Genomic DNA, 24916 nt, shown 5'->3' with positions numbered 1-24916 from the left:
CTCTTAACTATGCTGGTTTATGGTGAGTATTTCCAACAAATGTAGACGTTTTTCTTGTGACCCTGTATCTGAGGTTTGACCTCCAGAAATCTCTCTTCACACAAGATCCCTTCTGTATTCATAGCCGCCTTTGCACCACTGTTCTCATCCCCTCCTGAGTGTCAAGCACCCTTTCCTTGAAGCTTCTGATTTGTGAAAAATGTCATTCCACACTTAATATTAAAGGTGGATTTTAACTGTCCATGCTACAACTCAGGAAAAACTAAATTTTTCTCTAATTAAAATTTCTCTAAGCTCTCTAACTAAAATAGTTACCATCTTTATCGTTCTGAATTAAAGAATTGTCTGCATCAATGTACAAAGAAGGAAACTTACTTCACCTTCATTACCGCAAATATGAGATCCTTAGCAGCGTCTACACAACATGCATGCTATTCCCTCTATAGTCAACAGACTTTTTATATGTATCACACAGTAACTCTTAAGGGTCTCTCTCTCTCTCTCTCTCTCTCACTCTTTCTCTCTCCCTCTCTCCCTCTCTCTCTCTCTCTCCAATGTGCCTCTTTGGGCCACTACTCAGTGGCACCTCTTTTTGAGCCCATGTCAGGCTCCTCACTCTATAAATCCCTCTTCCATTACATGGGACACTCCTTCATTCCCTCAAGGACTTCAGCGTCTGTCTCCCATCCTTCCTTTCCAGCCTATGGCTGTCCTTCACCATGATACCCATCACTAAGGGTGTGTCCCTTCTCACTTCTCATTTCGCAGTTCTTAGGGCATCTCAACAAGAGTCTCCCGATTCCACTAGTTCACAGGTACATGGAGGCAGAGCTCTATCTCAACGTTTTCCTCGCCAGAAGCTTCCTACATCTAAGCTTTCATAAACTGAAGTTTTTCCCTCTAACTCTCCAGGCCTACCGTTCATTCATCCATTCACTAATTTATTTATTTATTCAACAAGATGACTTCCTACCATGGTCCACCAGCCCTGGGAACACTGTGATGCCACTGAAACAGCCCCTCCTGCTCATTGTTCCCTCTATTCTTGCTCCATCTCAAAACTCTGAAGTTTACTATAAAAATTTAATTATACAATGTTGCACTAAAAACATCTACTTGGTAAAAATTATTTTATGCCTCTCTCGCTCCTTCTCTAGTTTTGTAGAGTGCAAGACAAGATCCTCAAGAGGAAAATCTAAAGAAGAAAGCACCCATTATTAGCTCACAAGAATACTTGAGAATGTTAACATTTTGGTGAAATTTTTAGAGAGACATTAAGAAAATATTTTGTTATTTTAACAACATGTTCTAAAAGCCCATGTGCAATGTGTAAATTAACTGGTAACACAATTTCCAGAATCAAGGAAAATGGGAGATGTAATTTGCTGCTTACTACGTAATGGGAAAAACGGAAATTTGATCACAATAAGTTCATCTGGTCAGGGAGCCTGAATCCAAACTGTGTGTTAAAATTACCTGAAGAACTTTTAAAAATGCCAGTGCCTGGACCCCACAACAGATGGATTAAAACAAGATATCCGTAATGGGGCTTAGGCATTAGTATGTACTTTAATTTGCACAGGTGATAAGACTTATCCAGGGTTGAGAAAGCCTAGTCTACGTAAAGGTTAAGTGTTGCTTATCTCTGACAGTAGATCTTTCTGAGAACCACTGTGAACCATGGCAGTGTTAAGGGTCCACCTTGTACTGTCATTTCCTGAGGTCTAATTTTACCCAGATGGTTTCCAAATTGATTTGTTTTATTTTAGGTTGGTTGAAAAATCTCTCATTCAAATATGAACCCAGAATGTACTGTGCATTTTAATTACTGTGGCGATTTTAGCTTAAATGTAAGCTTTTTATGATACAGCTTGGAAAACACAGAACTTCTTGCTAATGTGGAATAACTTGGTGGAAATTAAAGTATTGGTTATTGATTGCAGGTCTCCACACGGAATTGTGTTTTTTATTGGTTATTTGCTAATACATTCAGAGAAGATGCAATTATTTTGCTTTCAAAGAAGAATTCTCATCTGGGCATGCTGGTTTTTCACATTCGTGTTTTAAGTCAAACTGTATTTTTTGCAGGGAGGTTGGAACGGGCGATGCCCTTTGCAGATTAAAACTTAATTAGTGATTTTATCCATATGTACAAGCCCATCTGCTTACAAACAAGACGGATGTAGAGCTTGGGAGCAACTGTTGCAAAGATGTTATCCCATTACAGTGAGATGATCCCTTCTGTAGAACATAATAGTGGTGTGGTTCCATAACAGCCCCCACTAGATCAGGTAACACCGTAGGCATTACTCGTTCTTATCTCCACACTTCCAGCCAGCTATGGAACAAAATAGGACTGACGCATCATGAGCATGGCACAAAGTGATGTCACAGCCTACATTCCATACACAATGACATTGTAGGGCCTTGGACCCATACAGCATAGTTTCTTAGTAATCATTGGCAGCAATGCAAATGCATGCCCTTCAGAGTAGTAATTTAATAGAAGAGGTGAAACTGGGCATATGCTTGTTGTTCTTAAAGGTCAAATGAATTGGAAAATAAATGCTGAGCCTTTTATACAGTCAAATAGATTTTTATGACAGAAGCAAAGAAGCTTTAGAACTGTATAAAATATATAGAATCGTACAAGTGGCGTTCTAGCAGACCTTGAACCCACTTGGCTGCCCTGTATGAGGCAATCACTGACAAGTGATTAAGCTGCAGTGAAATGATTTCTCACAAAATAAGGAAAAGACACATCCTGAGGTTTTTGGTAGTAAATGTCTAACACTTTGCTAGACTATAAAAGACCAGGCAATCACAACACTGCACTAACCTGGGGACTCAGCTTAATCTCCTCAATAGACGCATGAAAGGTTGATGAGAAGGGGGTGATGTGGTACCCAAAGTCAGAGAATTCATGTTTCAGAGCTGGAACTAACACCCAAGTCAGCTAATGCTTAGCCTAGGCATCCTCAGGATGATGTCTTTCAAATTTTGGATCAAGGAATTCATTATTTGCCTAATCCTGGTGCTGTAGGTTGCAAATCTGATAGACATAAATATGTCAAAATCTTCTTAGTTTACAAATAAAATATCTTGGGATTCTGAGTTATCTGAATTACGTGGAAAAAACTAAGGAACTGATGGAACAATGACCCAGACCCACTTTTCCACTGATATAGTTCACGAATGGGGTTGGAACAGATAATACAAAGATTCTCTCCTGTCTTCTGATTCTTTAGTCTATGTCAAAGTGTCCAGTTAAAATTCATTTGATGTTTTCTAATAATTTACTAGGATGTAATATGTCTCTTACAGAAGCATTCAATACTCACACTTGTTTATTGTACTTCTACTACAGAGGATTCTTATTTACTTAAAAACCAATACTCATCTGGAAAATGAAAAAACAGCACTTAATAGATTCAAGATAATATCTGAAGAGAAATTAAAGCATTTATGTTATATAACTACCACTATTCAAAGAATGTTATTATTATGAACATGAATAATCATATGCTGCTCTGGAAGAAATTACAAGTGGTAATAATAACTTCAGAATTGAAAAAATATTTGTATCTTCATACTATTCTATTAAAATATAAAGTCTGCAAATAATTATCTGACAACAGATTGCCCTTCTTAAAAATATATTGTCCTCCAACACTAGAATTGGAAGAAACCTTAGAAACCATGTATTTCCCGGAATTTTCTACTTCTAAGTGATTACAAGAATACCTTTTTTCTATTAAACAGGAGGTTAAAGTCCACTACATAAGTTGCTTTGAATTGCTCTGCTTGAGGCAGCTTCCCAGTAGCCTTCTCTTTCTCCACGCTCATTAATTTCTCCAGCAATTCTAAAAATCTCCTAATCCTCCTCAAACTTACATGTGAAAAACGCTGATCCAGCCCTCTTATTTTGCAGTGAGGAAACCCATGTCTGATGCTATGAGAGGTAGTAAATTAGTGCTAGAACTAGAAAAAATGCCAGTGTGCAGTAAAGGACTAACCTTGCCTTAAAAGAGATGTGGTCCTTGCCCTTGGCTCCTGGGACACAACCTCTAAGACATTGGAATGTCCTGTGCCCGACAAGAGTGATTTTGTTTGCCTGGGGGCTTTGGGACATGCAGATTGTCCACGATAATACTGTGATCTATGATGGGAGTCTTATCAGTTCAACCCCTGAAGGGGCTGGAGACTAGGGTCAACTATGAAGATAGTCACCCATATGTACATGACCAAACCCCAATAAAACCTCTGGACACCAAAGCTGGAGTGAGCTTCCCTTGTTGGCAATACTCTACATGGATTTTTCATGTGCTGTTGCTGGAGAAATAGGTGCCATCATTGCAGCTCCATGTTTAGAGGTCTTGTGGAGGCTCACACCTGGTACTCCAGGACACTGCCATGTGCTCCCTTCCTTGGCAGAGTTTACCCCATATCCTTTTGGTGTAATAAATCATGATCATGAGTATACTGGTTTTTCTGAGTTCTGTGAATCATTCTAGCAAATTATTGAGCCTAAGTGGTCTTGAGGACTCCTGAACTTTGTAGGCCATCACTATCTTGACTTCCTTGTTCCATTTCTCTTTTTATAATACTGCTTGCACAACCCACACAATCCATTTTGAATCTAACCTGATGAAGGATAGCCATTATAAACAGCAATGCTATATATACTGAACACTTCCTTAATGGCAAGGAGGATAGCAGAGGAAAACCGATAAATAAGATTTAAAGTATATTGTACACTTCTTATTAACAAACTACTATATAGATGATATCATAAATATAAACAAAGAATTAAACTTTAAAGTTTTCTAATAAGGCATATAGGAGCAACTAAAGATTTTAAAAACACATTTCATTTGACTAAGTATTTTCACATATTTGTTTCATTTATTTCCCTCTGAGCTCTATGTGGTAGGAAATTTTTATTGCAGATATTTGTATCATAAGACCTAAAATTTCAAGCTCTGCTTTGACACATTTGAGCCTCATAAAGGGTCACAAAGGCCTAACTGTGTGTTCCGCTGCTCTCAGCAGAAATTCCCCCACCCAAAGGGAAAGGCTCCCCGCCCTACTATTTCCCCTATTAGCCAGACTAGCTGCACCACACCTGGTCCTCAGTGGTTCCTCTGCAACCTAATAGGTTTCACTTCTCTGCTAATCCATCAATTTACTCAAAGAAGCAAATCGCAACCTCCCGTGGCAACCTGGGGACATCCCATCCTTGTGTGACTACAAGGCCCCTTCTGGCTCATGCTGCTGTGTGCTCCTCCCCTGGGCTGTGCATGTATGTGACTAATAACTGCTGCCCATCTCATCAGTCCGGTGTCAGGTGTCATATGTTTGACCACTTTGTACAATTTAGGGCATGAGAGTCTTCCAGCGGGGCGAGCAGGAGGTGGTCAGAACACCATTGGTCAGATTAATTAGACTCATCTTTCACGGCATGCCCATGCAACACAGGATTTTCTAAGCACGTAGTTTTTTGTTTTTTGTTTTTTTTAAAGATTTTATTTTTTCCTTTTTCTCCCCAAAGCCCCCGGGTACATAGTTGTATATTCTTCGTTGTGGGTCCTTCTAGTTGTGGCATGTGGGACGCCGCCTCAGTGTGGTTTGATGAGCAGTGCCATGTCCGCGCCCAGGATTCGAACCAACGAAACACTGGGCCGCCTGCAGCAGAGCGTGCAGACTTAACCACTCAGCCACGGGGCTAGCCCCAGCACATAGTTTTTTAACCATAAACATTTCTCCACCTACTGAATCCAGGTTGATATTTCAACTGTATGGCATCCAAGATGGAATGATTATGAGAGCTCCATGCTAACAAGAATAAATAAGTGGGGTCCAGCCCTGTGGCATAGTGATTAAGTTTGTGTGCTCCACATTGGCAGCCCAGGGTTTGTAGGTTCGGATCCTGGGCATGGACCTGCACACCACTCATCAAGCCATGCTGTGGCAGCATCCTGCATACAAAATAGAGGAAGATTGGCACAAATGTTAGTTCAGCGACAGTCTTCCTCAAGCAAAAAGAGGAAGATTGGCAACAGATGTTAGCTCTCAGGGTCAATATTCCTCACCAAGAAAAAAAAAGCAAATAAGAATAAATAGGGAGAAACTGTTACAGGACCAGACCAAGGTTGAAGACTCACATTGAACAATAAAATTCACTTTTCTTCTTTTTTTCAGGCCAGAAGATTGCAGAGACTTTCTTGGCCACCCTGCTAACAACAGGCTCAGAAAATAGATTAATTTTAGTCAATGCCAATGTTTCAAAAGGAGCTGGGTCTGGAACGGTTCCTTGTAGGTTATTTAGCTTGTTTCAATTTCATGGTCACAGCTTGCACCCAAAAGCATGGCCTTGTCGCTACAACCATGTTCAAAAGGAGGACAGTGAGGAGGCAAGCTTCGCTGCATTGTGTACCGTCAAGGCAGGCAGAGGGCTAAGGGCTGTGAAGCTTTAGTGAACACTGATTTCTAGGATTTCATTACAGCTTGCTGTGAACCCAATCTATCTATTTTGGGAAGGACTTACTCTGTGTCTTTCCAAAAGATGAAGGTACTTCGTGAAAGCTGTGCAGCTTCCTTGAAGGCTGGTGAGAGAAGACAGCTCAGGGGCCCTTATGAGAAGTGAAGGGTGCTGGAAACAGAGTGGGGCTTTCCAGTCATGCAGCCCAGGGATCAAATTTGCTTTTGTCTCCTAATAGCTTTGCGTCCTTGGGCAAATTACTTCACTCCCTTAATTTCATCATCTGAAAATTGAGAACCATTATCTTGGAAACCAGTTTAATATACATGATATTTTTATTATATTTAGACTCTATTATTTCAACTCCAACACATTTGTCAGGATGGAGTTAAATTTTCTAAGTAAAATTAAAATAATCTAAGGTTTTATGTATTTCCTCCAGATCAACACATAGATTCAAGATAATAGAAAATAGAAAATCACATGGGGCATTAAAAAGAAAATTTAGGTAATTTTCTTTGAATAACTTAAGGAAAAAAACAATTTAACAGTAAAATAACCACACCTACCTAGAAGCAGAAGTGTGTTGAAACTTTAAAAACTGATTATTTTGCTTTTTTAAAAATTTGCAAATACTATCTCTTGATTTTGTTTGGAGTAATTTTCCTATTCAGATATTCCCAGGAAAGCATTTATGGATCTGTATCACATAGGGTAAAATAATATAACTGTAGTCTGACATTCGTCTGCTGTGGAAATCTGCAAATGGGTTGAGTGTCAAAGCACAAGATCATGGACCCTGGGAGGGTTTTCCAGACATTCTTTCCAAAGCACAACCTATCTGGTGAAATACAAATGTTTAATACAAAGTAACATGCCTTCTAGAGAAAGAACATTTTATGCCAATTCCCGCTGTATTGAATTTTAAAGAGGAACTTGAGAACTGTGAGATACATTTTAATTTCCCTTTATAGCTCATCAGCAAAAACCAAAAACCCAAATCCAGATAATTTTCAGAATCTCTTCCTTCAAATTTCTGACATACGGCAGACATGGCCATTTCTTTCCTGACCTCATTCAACATTGACATGCAAATCTCACAGCTGATATAATTATTGTTTTTCTCTCTATTCCATTAAAAATGGCTACAAAATAAATTCATTATGCAAATATATTCCAAAGGTTAGAGTAAATATTTGAGTTTTTGTGGCAGAGAAGTCAGGGAGATGAATCTTTTGCTTTGCTTTGCAGATAATTGCACTGTGGCTACACACAGAGATAACGTATAGACGCACCAGATCGGCTGTTGGTCCAGGCACATAGTAGACTGAGTGGACATAGAGGCACCGACAGTTTCATTTTTCCATTTTAAAGTGTAGATATGACTCTTAAAATCCACAATTTTTACTACAATTTGTGTTTTCTTTCTTTACGTTTTCAAAATATAGAGAAGTTAAGTTTATCTGCATTTCAGTAACTTACCTACAAACTGTTAAAAATGTCGTTTTGAAAATTGCTTGATGTTTTAGGGGCGTTTCTGAAACCTTTTCATAAATCTGCATGGTCATTTCCTCCGTCTAAATATCCATAAATAAACACTATTTTACCAAACGTCTACATGCATTAGTATGTGTAAAATGTTTTTCTCTTGATATTGTTCCTTTTATTAGATTGTATGTTCCTTATATGCTAAAATAATGAGAAGTTGGCATGTCATTCATATTACATTCTTCAAGTGTCACGTGGCTTTTATTACAAGGTTTGTTAAATGTTTGATATTCATAAATTGTGTGTTTTCCTTTGTACAAACATATTAATCTTTTCATTTATGCCTTCTTCATTTCGTGTCTGGGTGATCTGCATCCGGACAATTACACAAAGTAGAATTTGTCTCCAGCAAGAACTCTGAGGTCTGACTGACATAATTAACCAACAACTGAACTTTTTAGCTCATCTACACTTAATATGCAACCAAAGATCATTTACCATCTTTCTCCTAATCATTTCCCTCCTGCCTTGTCTCTTTCGTATTCTCCATCAGCACACTAAGTCATCATTCAAGTCAGAAATCAGGAATAATCCTAGGATGCTGTTTTCTTTATTGCCACATGCAACCTGCCTATACACACACACATATACTTACAAGGTGGATAGTCATCCCGGACACACCAATGCAGCTTAAATGATTGTTTAAATACCGAATCCTTTTCTACTGATTGGTAAATACCCACAGTCTTGAGGCCCCCAGAGTCCCACACCACCTGAGCTATTCCAGCCTCTCCTCTGGATCCCCTAGAACCTCGTCTACATCAGCAACTACATAATGAAATGGGCCACAGCAAGGGGCCACTAGGCCCTCTGCCAGGGCACCTCTTCCGATTGGTCAGTGTCCACGCCATACCAGGTGTTCACGAGTTTTGATTATCACCACTCTATAAGGCAGATCTGCACGAATGTGGGAGATTGCCTCAGTCAACAAATGTGAGTAGAGGTGGCAAGGTTCACATCCGAGCAGAAGCTTCAAGGGGGAATCATGAGATTCTGACAGCTTTCATGCTTCTTTCCTGTCTTGCTTCTGCAGAGGAGGCATGGAGAAGAGAACAGCTGAAATGGATCTAAGGCTAAAGGAAGGCTGTATTGGGATATGTGTGGAGGATGACAGCAGGAATTGAGGAGGCCCACACTCCTCTGTGTTCTCATGGCAGATGCTGGAGAGGGACTGCAACTTCGGCCCGGGACCTAGAAGGAGAAGACACATGAAGCAGAACTGCGGCCTGAAGCCGAACCACAATTAATTTGTTGCTGCAGCAAAGCTAGAGATGTATCTGATTATATAACTAGAATGATTTGACTGTTTACATATATATCCTTAAAAATGTACATGTGTACACACACACTCACACATATCTGACTCTTTTCTAAAATGAACACAATGTCTAAAAAAATAGGCCTGTAATAAATACTTGTGGAATTAACGTATCCCAGTTGATATCACCTTATTTCAGATCTTCATCATCTTCTTTCTGGACGTTGCAATGCACTTTTGAGAGTGGATCTGTCTCCAGTTTTACCTCCCTCCAACATGTTCCCTCTGCTCCTACCAGAGTCAGCATACTAAAGTGCAAATTTGATTACTGTTACTTTCCCCTGTCCTGTCCACAGAAAGATCTAACTCTCCCCTTGAATGCTATTACAGAGCTGAGGCGAACCCTATTAGACCAAGAATTAGCGTCCTCTTGTCCCTTCATGCATGCTGTACACTTCTCCTTAAATGTTCTTCATCTCACCTAAATGTAACCACATTGAGGGCAAAACCCATGTCACGCACACTGCAAATTCTCAATAAATACATGTTGTATTGACAAAACAGGAATTTATTTCTCATGTTCCTTAAAGACCCACATGCAGCATATTTTCTCTGTGAAGACGCTGCTTGTCCACTGTAGAAAAATCTCCTCCTTGCTCCCTCAGAACTACCACTGAGCTAGTACCTTCCTAGTGTAATCCCTCAGGCATGATCTGTCAGTTCCCACTGCCCTACTCCAAACATACACTCAGCACAGCTTTCCCTTTAGTCTCATACCTAGGCCCATTTCAGCTGTATACTTTTTCACATCTCCTCCCATTTTACCAGTTGTTGCTGGTTTATACCTTACTTACGTGTTCCACTGCTGACTCATCAGTATATTAAGAACTGGATGCTTCTAGTGTCCAGAAGAACAACAGCTCTCCCTTAAATAGACATCTTTCTCTAAATACTATCTACACTCTACCTTCCCCTCCTCACTCAAGCTTCTCAGAATAACACAGCCTGCTATCTGTCTTCACTTCTTCCTTTGCCTGTCTCTTCTTCCTTCAAAGTATGACAAATATCTCCAGAATGCTACTGAAATTGATTAAACCATGGTCACCAGTGAAACATTAATTGGTTATTTTTCAGTTTTTATCTAATTGAACATACTGGCACAAGAAAAACTGATGAGAACGTTAAATTCTCTTTGAGCCTGGCTTTGGTGGTCCTACACACACCTGCTCACCCCACTCCTCTACCAAACCCTCTCATTTCTCCTGCATGAGGTCTTCTCCCTCTGCCCCCTCCTTAGGCGTTGGTGCTTCACCCTAGGCCTGATCCCATTCCCGCTGCTCTTTCCCAGCACAGACCTTCCCTACGTGAGTCTCTTCAGTTTCATGATTTCAATCACCACCTATATGCTCATGATTGTAAATCAACCCATATATTCCACTCCTTGATGAAAGTCTCCACTGAAACTCAAATTGAGAACATATCAAACTGAAAATTCCAACTCCAACTAGATCCTCTTCATTTAGCCTCCATTGGTGGCACCATCATCCGCCCAGCCTTAATCCTTCAAATTCAGTAACATCCCCCATCCAACTGATGAGCAAAGTTATCTCCCCTATACTTTCCTAAACAGCCCTTCCCTCATCATCTCTATGACTTGCTTTATAATGACTCTATAATGGAAGAGCCAGCTTCCTTCCTACCACTAGCATCTGAAACAAAGCTTTTCTGAAACAAAAATGTGATGACAGCACTTCCTCTCTTAAGAGCTTTCCAAAGTTCCACGTTTTTATAGATGAGATTTTAAGATCTATAAAGTGACGTATCTCCCCTCTATTAACCAGGCCCCGCACCTATAGCCTCACTCGCCGCTTCCTCTTTCATGCATAACGTTTCAGAAACACTAAAGTGTTTGTGACTTCTCCCACAGTTCATCTAGTTCTATGCCTCTGCCTCCGTTCATGTGGTGTTTCACGCCGTGACATTTCTTCTCCTTTCTCTTCCCTCAGGTATCATTTAGAAAATTTTCCCAGATTCTTTCCCATACAAGGATAAATTCCCTTTCTCTTTTCTCCCATAATGCTTTGTGCATATCCGTGTTACCATATTTGACGCATTATTTTTTTTTATTTTTATGTCTGTTTTTTCCCATAGATCGTTCAGTTACTTGATGCTATAAATGGAGTCTTATTTGTCTTTGTAGTGCTAACATATGATATTTAGAGTGAATTCCAAAATATTAATTAAAGAACCAAATACTAAATTAACAAATGAACGAATGAATGAGTGACTTGATATCACCATTGTTATGTCACGTTTCAAGTTCTGGTTTATAAACCATCTTGCTTTCTATCTTCTAAGCTCCTAGACGGCTGGAATCATGCCTTTTACCATGGCACCTAAATCAGTGACTGGGGGCAACACATACTGAAATGTTTATTCAAAGAATGGCTGAACGAAAGCTGGGAAAATTAAATGCTAAATGAAGAACTGACAACTAAGGGAATTCATAGCCAAAAACAAGGCTTCAAAGAGTGAACTATACATGTTAGGTAACTCTTAGTGCTGTTTTATTTTCCTTTTAAGTTCCCTTACAACTTTCTTTTTCTTGCTTAATGAATTAAAAGAATAAAGACGTCCTTCCTGTTGTGAGTTTGTTATTTAGCATATGTAAACCAAGGAAATAGAATTCAGTAGCCTATTAAAATGTATTGAAGCTTGTGTGTATGTTTCTTCAACAAATATTTAGAACGCAACGTAAATCTGACACCATACTGTCTTATTTTGTGAAAAGTTTTAAACTTATCAGCATTTTAAGGCAAAACCCTTTATTGCAGTTACAGTTTAATTTGAAACTTAGAGATTTACATGTTTCTGAATTGCTTAAAAAAATTAGTTTTGGGGCCAGTCCTGTGGCCGAGTGGTTAAGTTCCTGTGCTCTGCTTCAGTGGCCCAGGATTTCGCCTGTTCAGATCCTGGGCACGGATCTATGCACTGCTCATTGAGCCATGCTGAGGTGGTGCCCCACATGGCATAACCAGAAGGACCTACAACTATAATATACAAGTATGTACTGGCGGGCTTTGGGGAGAAAAATAAAAAAGAAAGATTGGCATCACATGTTAGCTCAGGGCCAATCTTCCTCACCAAAAAGCATGCTTTTAAAAAAATTAGTATCTACTTCAGGTAGTTTAGGGAAAGGTAGGGCAAAAATTAAAGCCCTACAGATTCATCTAGGAGAATTTCAAGTCATGAAACAGAGACTGAAGACCTTGTCACATAAGAGGGAAACCACAGTGCCAAATGCAAGCAGATGGAGGATATTCTGCTATCAGAAAGGCGCTAGGCAGAGATGACATATGCATTTAAAAATACAGGTTGAGGTCTGGAGAGAATGTCCCGGCTGTCCCTTTGAAGCTAGGCCCAGTTAGGGAAAGACATTTCCTGAAAAAGAAATGGCAGAGGGGACCGTGGTAGGTTCTTCACAGTTACTAGGTTCTGCTGTAAGTACAGACAAGTTCACATCCAGCACTGGAGACAACATCAGCTAGTAAGTAAAGTATAGAGCCCATATTAACATGGAGAAAGTCAATGTGGCATGTTCCTGAAACAAGCTCTTTGCTGGAATTTAAAAGATTTTTATCATTCTCCATCTTATGAGGCATATATTAAAGAAGAGGATTCCTTGTTAGAGTAAATATTTATATGCTGTTCAGGTAAATATATGGCTTTGACTATACATTTTCCGACAACTAGTGAAGTTAAATTCCTTCACTGTCACAGAACCGTATGGAAAATTAAGTTACTTTGCTGCAGTAGGAAAATTCCATGGCCATAACTGTCCCAAACAGAGAGGGTTATGTCCTTAAGGCAACTTGAGTTAAGTAAATCTTGTCAAAAAAAACCTTAGTCAGGAAGAGCCAAGGTGACAGGTAGATAAGCAGTGCTGTGGCAAATCTGAGATGGTCCATAAAATTGTTCAGTTTATAGAAAGCTGAGAGGTCTGTGAAGATAGCGGCCATGTCTACCTTAGTCACCACTTGAGCTCAACTCTTAGAACAAAACTCAGAACACAGCAAGAATTCAATAGATATTTATTGGTTGAATAAAGGAATAGATAAATAAGTGGCTATATCAGAACAAAAATGCACATCAAGATTGGTTATTGGGGAAGGAAGAAGTAGAAAAAAGTCAACGCTCAAAGACTGGTTCATTACTGAGGCCTTGAAAAGATGCCAAATCCTGGAGGTTTCCTCCATATCAGGGCCAATATATGTTGCTGAGTAGGTCATTCCCATTTGAAGAAGCATACAGAAAATAATAAAAATAGCTCTAACCAGTGAAGAATTGTGGAATAAAATAATGGAATACAAACAGTAAACCCACTTTTAATCACGTTTTTCTTAACATTTTCGATTTAGCATTTATATTTTGTAGTGATTTTCAAAATGATCCACTGTTAGACATTGTATCTTGGCAAGCCTGTTTCCTTGTCAGTGTACTTAATTAATGACCCCACAATCAATTTGTAAAATCTGTAGGTATTTGAAGCAGTTTTAAAGTTTGCAGTAACATATTTAAATGAATGATGCTCCATAATCCTTTCTTCCTGTAACTGAGAAGGAACCAAGATTTTTTTTAACCAAGATTTTACCAAGATTTCAGAATGCAGTTTATTTCCCTTTACAAAGAATAACTATTCATGATGAAAAACTGGGAAATGCAAAACAAAAGAAAAGGATAATGGAATGGAATCGCATCCCTTTGGACCATTGCTGATTGTACCCATAGCTGCCATTCCCATCAGTGAACAAGCTCAGGCTCCCCTTGGGTTGTCAGCATCATCCCTCAAGCATCTAAGGCGTGTTTCTTTGATTTTGGCCCCAGAACTTCTGCAAAGTTGCAGGAACCCACTCAGCCCTTGTGTAACCATGACCTAGAAGCACAGGAAGTCAACCATCAACCAAAGAAGGATGGGAGGTAATGGATAAATGTTCCAACCAATGGTCCTTCAGGAAGACATTCTGAACATTTCTCAGGCAGTTCCAGTGGGATAGAGCACCTGTCTCCCACAGAGGTATCTTTATATCAGCTTTTCCACCTTTTCTGTCTCACTCTGCCCTCACTCCAACTTCTGGTTTCGCCTCCCAAGTAAACTACCTGAGTGCAAGTTTTTCCCTGAGACTGTGCTTTTAGGAGAACCTGAGCTAAAACACACAGTAACAAAAAATATATCTATGGTTATAATAGATACAGATAAACAGTCCGAACATTTTGGTGGATATTTTTCCAATTTGGTTTCTTTTTATGAAAATACTTCAAACATTACCAAGTTATGTACAGCAAATGATGAAAATTTTCTTCCTGATGTCTACCCATCCCATATCCAACTATCCTATCTCTGTAACAGTAAGTCTTGTTAAAGCTTGACACAGATTCTGCCTGTCACCTTTTTATGCACTTCTATATATATAAGTGTATATATACTCTTTCTCTTTCTTGGTTAATATTAAGAGCATTTATAATGACATCTATTTCTGTATATCTTCGACCACTTTTCATAAGATACATACTCTTCATTTTTGTTATTGTTTAAATAGTATGTAATTGATTGATTATCTCGTTGACCCACGACATTTCTTCAGTAATTGAGAATAGCCAAATAGATCACTAATGGATGACATACAATTTTAAATTTTAGAAATATTAAGTGAATACAGTGTAAAATTCTAAGGAAATGTAACTTAAAATTTCAATAAAATAACCCATTTCAAGTGTTCTGCATCTATATCAAGCAGCAATTGCTGTATAATAAACTGCCCCAAAATGGTGACTGAGAACAACAGTCACCTCGAGCATCTGTGGTTCGGATGAGGATCAGCTGACCCAGGCTGAGATTGGTGGCCAGATTTGCAGGTAGTTGTGGTATGGCTGCTTCAGGTTCTCAGGGCAGGGATGGCTCTGCTCCACGTGTCTCTCTTCCTTCTCCAGAGAATGCCAGTATGAATGCTTGTTCTATTGGGTAGACTACCTCCCCATGAGTAGAAAGCAGGCAACAAAACTACCTAGTATAGAAGGAAATGCTGAATGATGTTAATTACTACCCTAACTTAGTCTCTCTCTATCATCAGTGCCATATTGCATTATGTATTGTTCCTATTATCAGAGAATAACTTTTCCTGTATACGTTCCCTTTTACACAAACTTTAATCGTAAAGGGATTAAATTCATGACAAGTCTTAGAAATTTTTTTGGAAAAATTTTTATTTTAAAAAAAAGCAAACATTCAAATATACAAACAAGAAGAAATGTTTCTCACGACTGGCATCTAAAAATTCATGCCAGTGCTTCTCTGAAACACACAAGGTTTTGTGGAATGGAGTCTTCTTACGTAGTGCTATTAGGTACTACACAGAACAGTCTGGCTAATTGAGGACATGATACTTCCCCATGAAGATGAGGTCTTCAAATCTTCCTTTTATGGTTATTTTTTCTCCTGCAAAATCTAGATCATAATTCAATGCACATCACATTCTTGCTCCAATGGAAAAGCGGCTTTTAGTGATAACTTCCCATGTAAGCCATTACATAGGAGTTCACTGCTTCTTTCTTCTCCTTCTGTCAAATGCACTTAAAAGCAGCTATAGCCGTTACAACCAAGAGGAGGTATTCAGTGATTTTGAGCTGAATGGGCAGCCCTTCCATACTGACTGCATGTCTTGCTTGGGCTGTAGTTTCTATTCACCGGATGTATCTGAATACCAATGCTTCTCAAAACCATCACAGCATCATGGTTCAAAATGAGGAAAGGGAAAAAATGGTACCCTTGTGCAATGCAATTCTGACACTAATTAGCCAGTGTTCAGCCAAACTTCACGAATTAAAGGTACATTCCTTCACAAGACTGCTCCCACTTCAGACACAACACACAAGCTTGGGGCTCCCCAGGTCACTTATACTTGTAACCAACCGGCTACAAATCTGGGGGTTCCCACAACCCTCTTTGGCTTGCTGATTTGTTAGAATGACTCACAGAACTCAGAAAAGTGCTATGCTTAAAAACCACCGTTTTACTATAGCACAAGAGGATACAAATGAGGACTAATCAAAAGAAGAGATGCCAAGGGCAAAGTCTGGGAGGGTCTCAAATGGAAAGCTTCTGCGTCTACTCACTGTGGAGTCCACACATATCACCCACCCAGCACATTGAGGTGTATTACCAACTAGAAACCTCACTCAAGCCTAGATGTCCAGAATTTTTATTGGGAGTTCATCATGGAGGCATGACTGATTGAATCACTAGGCATGAGATTGAAATCAATCTCCAGCCCCTCCCCTCCCTGGAGGTTGGGCTGACATCAGATGGCTCAAAGCCCCAACCCTCTAATCACATGGTTGGAATTTATGGCACAACCAGATCCTGTCTTGAGTCATCCCCTTAGCATAAACTCAGGTGTGGCCTGAGGGGCCCATCACGAACAACAAAGACACTCCTACTACTCAGGAAATTCCAAAGATTTAGCATCTTCTTCCCAGAAACTATGGATAAAGGCCAGCCAAATTCTTTATTATATAATACCTTGGTGTATGATAGGTTATCTAAAATACAGCTCTGTTATTTAATCCCTAAATGAAAAAGAAGAGGAGGGAAGCACTATGAATAGAGAAGCAGTGATGTTTTCTGTAAAACTGAGAAGTAATATATAAATATACCAATTAATAATGCTCACATCAGAGCAACACAATCTAGAGATTCAACACAAGTCGAAATACATAAAAATAAAAGAGAAACCAAACTTTAAAGTGATCAATAAGAGTCAGAGTATTGGTATTTGAAGTCCAGACCTTTCCCAGCTAATTTGTCTTCTTGACCAATCATTTAAACTCTCTGAACTAACTCAATTTCCCTATCTCTAAAATGGGAATACAATCTCTTGCAAGATTGTTGCAAAGAATATAATTAGTGAATGAGAGTGAAGTTCAAGTTAGGAGTAAAAAGCCTTCATCCAATTAAACTCATTAAAGAGGAGTCTGCTTGTGGGGTACAAACTTTTTGCTCCTCCAGTTGTGCGCATTCAGGTCCCCAGTCACGTTCACATGAATTTTGTTCCTCCACAACCCCACATCCACCTAACGTCACGGTTCTTGCTATGAAGATCTGTTTAGAGACAAATAGAGGAAATTAGATCCTGACAAGTGATGCACTTTGTAAACTGACGTTTACCGGACCAGCGGCACATATGATTGGTATCGATTTTTAGCAACATTGATTTACTAAATTTGGTTTCTTTCTGCTATTTGGCCAGGAACTTTGGACATTCTCTCCTGGAAATCCTTCAAGAGTAACAAATAACATAAATCACTGTTCCATCGTCTTGACGGCAATGGAGACATACATCCTGTGAAATTCCGTACACAGTTGATGCTTTCCCCCTAGTGGTCACAGTCTTTTATCAGCGTCTCCTAAACAGTATCATAAATTCCTGCGTGCTGTAAACTTGAAGATTTGAGTTTTGTTTTCATACTGTCTCCAGTTCCCATTGCCAAATGATCTGTAGACAGTTAATATGTTCTTCCCCGGGTCTAGATTTCTTGTTGCTAAGGAAATTAAACTCCCTTATCTTCCTTATATGTGAAACACAGAAATGCAAGTCCTGTGATCTCTGAAACTGTAGGGGTGGAAAAATTTTCCTCTTCCCTTCTAGGTTCTTTGGTTGGCCTAATAATTAAATTTATATAAGAAAGATTAACAAAAGAAAAACAAACAAAAGTTTAATAACATGTATACCAACTGTGTACACGGGAGAGATACAGGAAAACTGATTAACTCTCCAAAATGACCACTGGTAAGAGTTTCTAGAGATTTAGAGTCGTCCTTCTCTTCCTGGTACAGAGAGGGAGACACTCCTACAAAAGGAGATTTTGCTTATAAATGTAAATGTGTCTTACAAAAGGATAACTTCTACTTGGCTTTTGGAGCTTTTCCTGTGTCTGCAACTCCTTAAAAAGAATCAGACTAAAATAATCCTTATGCCAAAGAGACATATTTTGGGGTGACAAGTTCTGCTCCCCTACCCCATGATACAAAGTCTTGAAACACGCTTGCTTTGTCTTTATACACAACTGCTTCCGCCGCTTTCCAGCCTTCTAACTGGACCCATCAAATTATCCACCAGCACCTGTGTTCTAGCAGCCTAACTTCCTACAGGAAGTCTCCTTCAGGGGTGGGATGAGAAAAATGTTTAGGAAAGCAGCACTTCTAACCAAGGTAAGAGGATTTATCTTATTGTAGAAGAAAATTATATGAAAAAGAAAGGGTGGGGTGATTGCCATCCTCCATCGCTTAACAACAGGGATGCGTTCTGAGAAATGCACCATTACCTGGTGATTTCTTTGTTGTGATACTGGCTCACGGCAAGGTTGACAATAAGGGAAGCCATATTGCAGAAAAGAAGCCATATTGTAACTTTGAATGACCTCTGATTAACCAACCCAACCGCATATGCACCCTCCAGGAGATACACCTGCTCTATAGATTTTATGGCCCCTGCTTGTGTCTGTACCTCTCAGCTGCGATAAGACGATTACTTTGTTCCTTTGAGTTCCCTAGGAATGTGATGACCCCAGAGAGAGATTCTATGTTGATGTCCATGACAACTGAAAGATCTGGTGTGTTTAACCCCAGTCTGTAACACCAGAGGGTCACCATTCCTAACCCCCTCCTCCTTCCCTATAACCCACTGGCTTATATAACTGCTTCAAGACTCAATTCTCCCCTTAAGATGGTTTTTTAGGACACTAGTCAACCATCTTCCAAATTGCTGGCTCATTGCTTAATAAAGTGTCCTTTCTCTGCCACCATCTTACCTCTTGATGGACTGGCTTTTGTCTTGTGATGAGCAGATCATGCCCTTTGCACTGTAAAGAAATTGGTGACCACAAGGAGACCCAGGATCTGCCTGTAGCTAGCCAACTTTGGGGGAAATTCTTAGGAAAGTCCCTAGCAGCTGCAGAGGCTCTCTTTGCCTCAGGGATGGCCCCTGCTGGTTTCCCTCTGCTGCCAGCTGCCTCAAACACTCTCTATAGTGCAAAAAGAAATGGAAACTTCTGGTGAGTTCACAAGCTAGCATCTGAAGTAGGGTAAGCCACCTTGGGGGTGCCCCACCAAAAACTTTCCTTCCCCTCCATCTGGGATCCCCTCTTTGAGGGAGGGACCATCTGGTTAAGAGGATGCCCTGCCGGAGTGGGAAGAGTTATAGGACTTCTCCAAGAATCTGGGAACCAGTTCACTGTGTCTGGTTTGTCTGTGTCTGTGTCTGTCTGTAAACAGCTCCAGGGTCAGACATCTTTTGGGTGAGTGACCTCGTTAAAACATGCCTGTGCCTAAAATTGTCTAATGTCTCATCAGGATTGTGGGTTAGAGGCCTCACTGGTGAGACTGTTGCTGGGTTGAAGTCCCCAGGCTAGAATTGTGGGTTCAGAGGAGACAATATAAAAGGGTTACAGCTGTTGGGACACTCAAAGGATCAGGTTGGAGGCCTGAACTCTGAGGTAGGGTCCCAGGGCACCCTGGGTTAGAGTCCTAGAGTATTGGATTTCAGTATCTGTTTATGTTTGTCTATGTCTGACTGTTTTATTTGTTAAAATTGACTGTTTGGGGACTGAGTTTCTCATAGATGATACCGAACTCTCTTTAGAAATTACTTTCTTTATTGCAGCCACCTTGGGGAAATCTCCCTGAAATGGAGATACCTATAAATAGCTGGCAAAGTAACCCAGGATAGTTTAAAATTATAGTGGCCACTTTGGATTCCTTTTGACCTTTTGAACTGAGAAGCAAAGAAATCTTCAAAGAGTTGAAGGCTCAACCTTTCAACATAACAGTTCCAGAAGCTGTAAATGTTTACCAAGAGCTGCAGACATTACCATGGTTTTTTTGTGTCCTGAGGGCATGGTTTGACAATTGTCAGGTTAGGGCAGGTCCCAAAACTACACTGGGACAAAAATGCAGTTGCACCCCATTTTGCAGTAAGAGATGGTTCCACAGAAATGCAGGTCGCAATCCCATTTGTGTCTAAGGGTCCTATCAAAGTGCATCAGCCTCAGGGAAATCACACTGGCCATTAGAAGGAAGCCTTGGCTTGGCATTCATTATGAGGGTCTTGATTTCAGAGATGCTCAACATTTTCATGATCTGGTTCTAGCCGCAGCGTAAATGCACTTTTGACTGGCCCTGTCTAAATGTTGAAACAATGGGAAATGCTAATTCGATCTTCACCTGTAGCCCCTTAGGCTGCATTTTCCCAAATTGTGTGACTGTTAGCTGTGAGGATGTAGTTCGAGCTAGAGTACTCATTGGTTTATTGATCTTCTCCTCTGAGAGTTGGTCATTATTTTCCCTTGTCTATGTTTTTTCATCTCTGATAAAAGGAAAAAAAAATGTAGGGCAAGATGCAAGCATCTCCACAAGCCTATTGTCTGGGCAGGCTGCAGTAAACCTTGCTGAAGGGCCCACCTGTTGAGTATGTGCAGAAGGTGGAAGCTGCTGCTAAGGGACATCTTGGAAGCCAAAAAGCCATCAAAATTGGTGGGCACAGGTCGAGCTGCTAAGAGCCTTTAGGGGACTTGTCACCTTAAGAAGACTCCTGTGATAGGATAAGTTGGTCATGGAATGAGGTGAGTGATGACTGGAGATAGGTCCCCCACCAACCTCAAGAAAATGTCCATGCAATGAGGTATTCCGTACAGCACACACAATCCCCGTACAGCACACACAATCCCCAACCCCACAGCACCTCCCTCCTAGGTATTAAACTTGCTCCAAGAGATCCTAGGAAAAGCAAAAGCTATTAATGTGCATATAAGATGAGGTGTTTTCTTTTGTCTTGTTCTATGTCTTGAGAGCTTGGCTTTGTGACCAATTTGACAACTGCCATCTGGAGGATGCATGTACTGGTGTGCATCTTGGTGGCCAATAGAGTAGACTAGGGGTTCTGAGATGTACTTTCTTTGTCTGGCTGTATCAGCTCTCAGGGGAGGGTGCCAGTCCTTCAGGGGCCTTTGTTGTCCCAACCTTCATTGCTGGTTAGTTCACTACCACCTGTGCAGTGGAATCCTTTGCTTTCTTAGACTATTTTTGGGAGTGAACTTTCTGGATCTTGTGAGGGCTTCTTCTTCTGCAAACTCATTTGCGGACACCTCTTGCATCCATAATTAAGTCATAAATGCTTATTGCTTTGAGTCACTATTAAGATCCTAATTGTCAAAGGTCAGAGGATGGATCCTTAAACTGGAAAAACTTCTAAATTGAAAAATGTAGCTGAAAGTATGGGTCAACCTCTTTTATCCTTTCAAGACATCATTTATTAACCATCAGATGTCCGAGGTCCTTACATCCGCTCCTGGCCCTTCAGCTCTACAGTTCTCTGATCTGATTATTTCCTATTTGTGTAATTATTTTCAACTTTCTATCTTCTTTTGAGCATTCCAGTGGACAATAACTTAATCAACTTAGCCCTCAGAAGAGGGATTTCAGAAGCAAGTTCTTCTCCAAGAACTCCTGACAGAATAGTTTTGTGCACAGGTCATCTCTAGACTCCTAAATAGCCAATAGTTGGCTGGCAGCACAGCATAAACCCGATCCTTCTCCTAGAGCCCTTGGTGAATCGTAACCATATCAAGCTTTGAATATTCACATGAATCTGTTTGGTGTCTCATTTTTTTAAATGAGTTCCTGGGAGTGAGATTAAAGACAATTGCTGAGACTAAAAACTTAACCTGGAGTAACTGTTCCTAGTAATACTTTTGAGACTAGTGTGTATACAACTTAGACACAGACATGGGAACCTCCATAAATCTAGAATAAAGGAAATAACACCAAGGAAAAATTATTAATATTCAAAAAAAAGATGAATTATTTTGATTCAGAGAAGAGATGACAACTAATGCAAAGACATTTTCTTGTCTAACTTTAGATATTTGGCATAGAATATCATCATTAACTACACCTTGTTTAACAAAAAATCAGACTCAGCCACTTTCAAAAGGTGAAATCCAAGAGACTTCATGTCTCAGTTATGTTTAAGCAATGCCTGAGCTCACAAACACATACGTCAGGTGCTCCCTTCCCAGGTCTTTTCAAGCCATGCCAATACACTGACAGGCTGTGCAGTGAAGGCTTTGTTAAACAAGTTCTGAACATTCAGAAGCCTTCTTTCCTTCATTCTTGGTCTGTCTCTTGTACATCCTGCTCTGGACCTAACCCGTGACTTCAGTTTTTACTTTCAGTATCTTCCTGCCCCTCCCACATGAGAATCACATGGAGAGCTAACTCTGGTCAAAATTTCTTATCAAAATTCAGATCTGTTTTAGAATTTGGACACTCCCAGATTTTAGAGACCACTCATGGTGTATACATGACCATATATGACATTACAGCCCCAAAGGTGCCTTAGGTAACAAACCATCATCAAACATATAAATATTTCTGCAGAGAAACATATGAAAATTCACACTAAGAAGGATAAAAAAAGACCATAAATAACTTCAGATATTTTGGGGTCAGGATTTCTACCAAATGAGTCACAACATACCTTTGGTTTTCATAGATCTGTGGCTATCTAAGTGGTAGATACAGGATGATAGAGCAGCAGTAACTCTACAATGTATCAGACACTGCTACATGCCGTGTGCTCGTCTGACTTGCTTTGTCATAATACCCTGTGTATTGCTCTCAGTATGCTGGTTCCACATGTAATGGAGATCAGAGAGGTAAAGTTTCTCATCCAAGAACACATAGATAGTAGGCAACACCAGGGCTAATGCCCCCAAAACCTAAACTTTTATACACTTTACCACTGACACTTAAGCGTGTTCTCCCCAGCTTTGATTCTGATTCCTTTCTACTACGGCTGAGGTTATTCCGTGGGATTATATCATAGTAAGAAGTGAGGGAATGAGGTGCACAAGTCATGAGGGTAATTATCTCTGGACCATGATGACATCTGGTTGGGGCTGGAGGGCAAATAGGAAGTTCCTTAATGCTAGAGGAGGTGGTGTGATTATCTCACCTAATCCAGAGGTTATACCAGAAATAATCCCAAATAAAAAAGTAATGCTAATGAATTAGATGAGCATGATGCAGACTGTGTACTGCACGTTGGGGCATAAAGAAATGGAGACAAGACTGAAGTCCATTTCATAGGTGACCCTAACACAGAATTTGGGGATCACAAGGCCACATATGCCAAGTGCCAGCTCATTTTCTTGGGCCTGTCGTCCAGTGTAGATCTCTACCGCAAGGTCTTTGGACCAATCACAGTAATGCAAAGATGGCAGTCAGAAAGTACAGTGGAAATGTTATTTTAATAAGGGATAAACTAAGTTTTAAAAAAATTATGTACAGTTCGAAATTGGGCAAGGCATCTTCTTTCCGCATATACACTTAAATTCAACCTCTTAGCAACTATTTTGTCTAAGAACACTTTTCGGCGAGGACCAACATCGTTTATTTCTGATAAATATCCCTGACAAGGAGAGAGCTAGTGAAGCCCAGTGATTTCAAGAGGCCAAGACCAAGGAAAGCATCTCAGAGTCAGAGTCCACTTGTGGACATTGATAATACCAAGAAGCAAGGAAGGTATGAAGGCTTCACGAACTGGCTCAGGAGTCCTTCCTTGCCTCTGGTCCATCTCACTTTATTTTAAATGGAGAGGACCCAATGTAGTTATCATAAGACTACCCCATGGTGTGGGGCCAGTCCAGACTGATTGCTCATCTCACTCACCATCTGGTATGGAGCATCACTCTGGGCTGTCCAGGCAGGTACACGCTGGCCTGGATCTGAGAGGGACAGACAGAGAATACAATAAAGCTCTTATCTGATGCACCTTAGTCCTCTTTCTTTCTGAAATATCACTCAGAGAGGCTGTCAGAGGCAGATTCTACATCGAGACACTGAGTCCCTTGAATATTGACTAAGGTGCATCAGATAAGAGCTTTATTGTATTCTCTGTCTGTCCCTCTCAGATCCAGGCCAGCGTGTACCTGCCTGGACAGCCCAGAGTGATGCTCCATACCAGATGGTGAGTGAGATGAGCAATCAGTCTGGACTGGCCCCACACCATGGGGTAGTCTTATGATAACTACATTGGGTCCTCTCCATTTAAAATAAAGTGAGATGGACCAGAGGCAAGGAAGGACTCCTGAGCCAGTTCGTGAAGCCTTCATACCTTCCTTGCTTCTTGGTATTATCAATGTCCACAAGTGGACTCTGACTCTGAGATGCTTTCCTTGGTCTTGGCCTCTTGAAATCACTGGGCTTCACTAGCTCTCTCCTTGTCAGGGATATTTATCAGAAATAAACGATGTTGGTCCTCGCCGAAAAGTGTTCTTAGACAAAATAGTTGCTAAGAGGTTGAATTTAAGTGTATATGCGGAAAGAAGATGCCTTGCCCAATTTTGAACTGTACATAATTTTTTTAAAACTTAGTTTCCTTAAAAACGGAAAGATAGGGTTAAGATTCAAACTATCATCCTTACATTCCATGTTCACCTCATTTAGTACGTCCAATTTCCCTTTGAAATGAAAATCAATATGTAAAAAAATCAAGAAAATTCTTTTATTTTTTAAA

At 40.1% G+C, this 24916-nt stretch overlaps 1 long non-coding RNA gene across 1 annotated transcript in view; it reads right to left on the bottom strand.

Annotated features, from left to right (window-relative positions):
• Window positions 1-1946: 1946 nt before the first annotated feature.
• The window catches only part of LOC139082919 (uncharacterized), an 87419-nt gene continuing 64449 nt past the window's right edge, over window positions 1947-24916 (bottom strand). The window contains exon 3 of the long non-coding RNA XR_011539281.1: window positions 1947-9220. This is a non-coding gene — a long non-coding RNA (uncharacterized lncRNA). The remainder of the gene's footprint in view (window positions 9221-24916) is intronic.

The sequence above is a fragment of the Equus przewalskii genome, chromosome 1 (assembly GCF_037783145.1).
Source record: "Equus przewalskii isolate Varuska chromosome 1, EquPr2, whole genome shotgun sequence".
In the NCBI taxonomy this organism is placed as follows: Eukaryota; Metazoa; Chordata; class Mammalia; order Perissodactyla; family Equidae; genus Equus; species Equus przewalskii.
This window is presented reverse-complemented; position numbering and strand designations above follow the sequence as displayed.